At 41.0% G+C, this 5000-nt stretch overlaps 1 long non-coding RNA gene across 1 annotated transcript in view; it reads right to left on the bottom strand.

Moving 5' to 3' along the window:
* Positions 1-1223, bottom strand: part of LOC137980024 (uncharacterized) — an 8891-nt gene extending 7668 nt beyond the window's left edge. The window contains exon 1 of the long non-coding RNA XR_011118426.1: positions 1153-1223. This is a non-coding gene — a long non-coding RNA (uncharacterized lncRNA). The remainder of the gene's footprint in view (positions 1-1152) is intronic.
* Between the last annotated feature and the right edge of the window lie 3777 nt (positions 1224-5000).

A 5000-nucleotide genomic window follows, 5' to 3' on the forward strand; every position in this document is an offset into this window, starting at 1 on the left:
AGTGTAGTAAAATTTTACGAGAGTTCTTAGGCCTAATCACTGCAACGAGCACTTAGGCTTAATCAGTACACGAGTGCTTTATTCTTCACATGATCTCGTGAAAAGTGTAGTTGACCGAACCGCAAAATGAAAGCAAGCTAAAATTTTACGAGTCCTTAGCCCTAATCACTGCAACGAGCGCTTAGGCTTAATCAGTAAACGAGTGCTTTATTCTTCACACGATCTCGTGAAAAGTGTAGTTGACCGAACCGCAAAACGAAAGCTAAAATTTTACGAGAATGCTTAGGCCAGTAATCACTGAAGCGAGCGCTTAGGCTTAATCAATAAACGAGTTCTTTCTTCTTCACACGATCTCGTGAAAAGTGTAGTTAACGGAACAGCAAAATGAAATTTAAGAAGTGGAGCGATTGCAGAATACCCGGTTTAGGAACAGAGTTGTCTATATGAATATCATTTTCTGTCCCATGCCACTGCGGACAAGCAGCATTGTTAAACACGACTGCGGGACCGTGGAACATATTATCATAGCTTCTCATCGTTACAAATCTTTTCCACACAAGACAGTTCCACACGCCAAAATACAAAAGCAAATGCGCTTGGAACATAAAGAATGGTCGCGTCTGTTTTCTGTTAAAGCAAATAGTAAGTTCAATACACTTAACTTAAGCAATAGTTACAGTCTTCGATCGAACTGACTCTTGTCTTCAATCGAAACAACTTTCGATCGAACTGACTTGCATTCTTTTTAAGTAGGACATTTGGTGGGCCGGGTATTCTGCAATCTAACCAAACATAAATATTGAGTTGAATCGAATTGACTTTCTACGTGTATTGAAACAACTTTGATGATGTCTCGAAACGACTTCAATTTGTATCGAAACGACTTTGTATCGAAACGACCGAACTCCATCGTACCACTTTAAATCAACGAGTATAAAATAGCCGAAGACTCTCGGATTATTTACAGTGTAATATATATATATATACCAAATTACCAGTCAAGATGTTGCCGATTTGGAACGCTTTTCTTTTATAATCAACATACAAACTTCAGCTGTTTCCGTCACAGAATGTCACAAGTTCTCAGCACTTTTTGTTTCTTTGTAGACCGATGCCTCGCATTTCTAATAAAAAACGAAATTTAAAACTCACCGAGCACTCAGGATCTTTGATTTTCGATGGGTTCTAAAGATGCCTTCTCGCTTGTGATGTCTTCAATTTTGGGCTTATGTGCGGTGTAAAACGCACCAGTGACGACAGAGCCCATAACCTCAGATATCGATTGAAAACTTAAGGGGTTTCTGGGGTGTTTAAGGTCTCCAGGGTCTCTAACGTCTCTGGGGGTCTATTGGGTGTCTGGATCTCTGGGTCTTTGACTCTTCTGGGGTCTCTGGGTCGCTGGGGTCTCTGGGTCTCTGGGTCTCTGGGGTCTCTGGGGTCTCTGGGGTCTCTGGGTCTCTGGGTCTCTGGAGTCTCTGGGGTCTCTGGGTCTCTGGGTCTCTTGGGTCTCTGGGGTCTCTGGGTCTCTGGGTCTCTGGGTCTCTGGGTTTCTGGGTCTCTGGGTGTTTGGGACTCTGGCGGTTATACTATGAAGGTTTGCCTAGTGACCTCTATTTTTCAAATATTTGCACTTAAAGCGTAAAATACGTGAAATAAAAATAAAAATAAAAAAAACGGGTTCGGATTTTCAATAACAACAACAACTTTATTTCAATTTAACAATTAATATTGAAAATACTAATAAGCTTGTACCCGACATGAAAGTTGCACTAGAACAGTAACTTTATGTCTTAATCGTGGAATCTGTAAACGGACAAATACTAACATTTTTCTTGGCGTTTGTGTCTCTAATTGAAAACTTTGTGGAATATCATTGAAGTGTAACCGACAACATGCATTTACAGGCAATGTTTCAGGTCAGATTACAGGTCACGCATCTTACACAACTTTCAACCGTGTAAGAAATGCAACATTCGTGATTCTTGTTCGGCTTCGAGAGTACTGTTATAGAGCTCTCATCCCTCAAAGTCTAACTTTTTTTGGTAATTAATTAAGAATCACTGACCACGATATCTTTCACAATGATCATGCAAACGAACTACGTTTACCATGAACAACAAAACCGCTCACATCAAATATGACCAATGAAATTAATTCATTTTTCAAAACTGAAACAGCTTAGTTTTAAAAAATGCACCAATTAATTGAATGGTCTCAACTGATTTATTTGCCGTTGGAAAATTTCGCTATATCATTAAAGCGGGAAACCTCTGAATCTTCGACCTCTGTGAGTAGTCAGTTGAATCATTATTATTTAGTTTTTGATTACTCACTAAATATCCTAGTAATACTCACTGATGGCATTGATCATTTAGACATGCGTCGATATATCTTGTAGAATTGATGCAACTAATTGTAATTGACTTCAACAAACACAACATTTATAAAATATAACGGTATATTTGTTTAAAACATTATCAGAGTTCATCTAATGCTGAGTGTTAGGCCAGTGTCTTGTAGTGGAGCCTTTTCATCACCTTTGGGATTCGATGTAGTTGTCGTATGCTTCGCCATTTGGATGTTCAGCAACCGTGGCCTCTTTTTGTGAGTCAGTCAATCCCTCATCTATCTGGTTAAATGTTTGTGCGTAAGCCTCGGCTGAAACACCAAACGTTGCTAACGTTTCAGTATTGGCTACTCCAGGAATATGTTTGTAAAACATAAGCGACCTTTCAACCTGCTTCACAGTACCCAAGCCGACTCCCTCCAAATGAAGCATTTGGCTTGGAACATTATCCCCGTCTGGTCTGGTTCTGGAACTGAATTGGGTCAAGCAGTTCGATTCGCTTTTTACTGTTCTAAACGAAAAAGGACAAGTCCTTGCCTGGAGATTGACCAGAGGTACCTCCTTTGAGAAAGTAAAGAGCACGATTCAGAATCTTAGTAAGCGATTGGACAGCAAGGGAATTAAAGTGACATCAATTTACATAGATAACTGCTGCCAATGGAGAAATTTACTTCAAAATGTATTCGGAGAGGAAGTCTGCGTCAAGCTAGACCTTTTTCATGCTGTTCAGAGAATAATATCGAAAATACCAAAACGTGGGAAGAAAGGTTCTGTAATAAAAGACCTTCGCCGATGCCTTAAGGACGAGCTGAAACTTGTTTTTCGTGATCCCTCAGACAAAGGAAAAGTCAGAACAAAGAGCACGCCCTCAAAACAAACATTAATGGAAAATTTAGAGCAGTTCCTTAGAAAGTGGAATGGTGTTGAGAGCGACGGTGAAGAAATTTTAACACAAGCAGCTAAGAAGGAAATTGGTTGAAAATGGTTGTTTGTGCAACATTCCAGTTTCGTGCGGTTCAAACCGAAATGAAGCACTTCACAAGAGCCTTAAGAAGAACATTTCACGACAGAGGCTCGGTATCCGGTTAGCACTAGCACTGCTTGGCGTGTTTTTCTTTATGTGGAATGAGAGAAAAGAAACATACTTTCCAAAATCAGCTATAATTAAAAACGTCCAGGAATTTTTTCACAGCTCTCTTAAAATGGGAGAATCTTTGTGTACGGAGGCATTCGGGGTGGAGCCAGATGTGAAAACCTGCAACTCTTGGCGTGAGGAAGATATACCAACAAGTATTGCCTGCCTGCCAACTGGTCATAGTACGGATTCTATTAGTTCGTCTGACGAGGAATCTTACACAGATAGCAATACAGCCATAAGCAATGAAGAAGTGATGGAAGCCATAAAAAGTGCAAAGTTAAAATATTGTGTAGCAAAAGAGCTAGCTTCTAGGGCACAAACTGAACTGCACTCCATTGTCAATTCGTTAAATGCCACAAAAAGCGTCCTACCCCTGCTGTCAAATTCAAGTTATAAGGAAAGGGAAGAGGAAAAAAGTTCAGCTCGTTGAGTTGATGCTTTGCTTAATGCACACGGTCTTCAACAAGTTCCGATGTTAAAGGACGGTGACTGCTTATATTCAGCGGTCGCTTTTCAGCTTAAAAATCGATACTCCATGGAAGGTATAGACTCACCACTAAACCAGCACCTGCGTCTCTTAGGAATAGAAGCTGACAAGACTGACGTTCAAACTATCGGACAAACGCTAAGAGAACTTACCATCAAGGAATTTTTAGGTGTCCATAGAGATGAATATGCCTCATATCTCGATTTGACACACCGTGAACATTTCGAGACCATGGCTAATAAGTTCCTTAACAGAGGATTTTTTGACTGTGAACTGGGAAACGCCACCCCTCTTGCTTTAGCAAACGTCCTGCAAGTCCCTTTAGTTATAATGTCGTCTACTGAGAACTTCCCTGTGATTCCTGTTATCCCAAGGGAAACCTTGACTAATGCCCCCATGTATATAACATATCAAAGGATAGGCGCAGGGCATTATGATGCCACGATTGAGACACACCAAGCACTTATTGCTTTGCCTTCCTCCGCAGTTACAACTCCAACTACACCAGGTCTGGCTGAAGATCATTTGCCTTCCGAAAATGTGCACAACCAATTGGCTGCTGTAGGCTGTAGATGTGGAAGGGGAAATGCAAAGAATAAGCAAGAAAGAACACTTTGTCGTGTCTACAAAGATGGATGCAAGTGCTTTCAAACTATCAAAGGCTGCACAAGTACGTGTGGTTGTTTTAACTGTGGAAACCCTTATGGTGAGCGACCTGTAACACCGACAGTAATCTCTGAACCTGTTCCCAGAAAACGTAGGAGGCATTTTCCGAAGGAAGTGCTGACAGGGTCAGAGCAAGAGTTTATGGAGGGCAGAGGTATAGGAGTAATCCCACCACCGTGGTCAACCTTCGAAAAGTTGCTTTTCAAGGAATGCGCATTTCATCTAACCGCCATGGATGCTCTAGACCTCGATGTACTAGAACAAATGTACAACCGCGCTATCAAAGACTATTCTAGCAATTTAGCCTCCATTCCGTGTACAAATTCCGCCCAACATGGCATTATTCCCAGACAGCGTAGCTC

This window comes from Montipora foliosa, chromosome 12 (assembly GCF_036669935.1).
Source record: "Montipora foliosa isolate CH-2021 chromosome 12, ASM3666993v2, whole genome shotgun sequence".
Lineage (NCBI taxonomy): Eukaryota > Metazoa > Cnidaria > Anthozoa > Scleractinia > Acroporidae > Montipora > Montipora foliosa.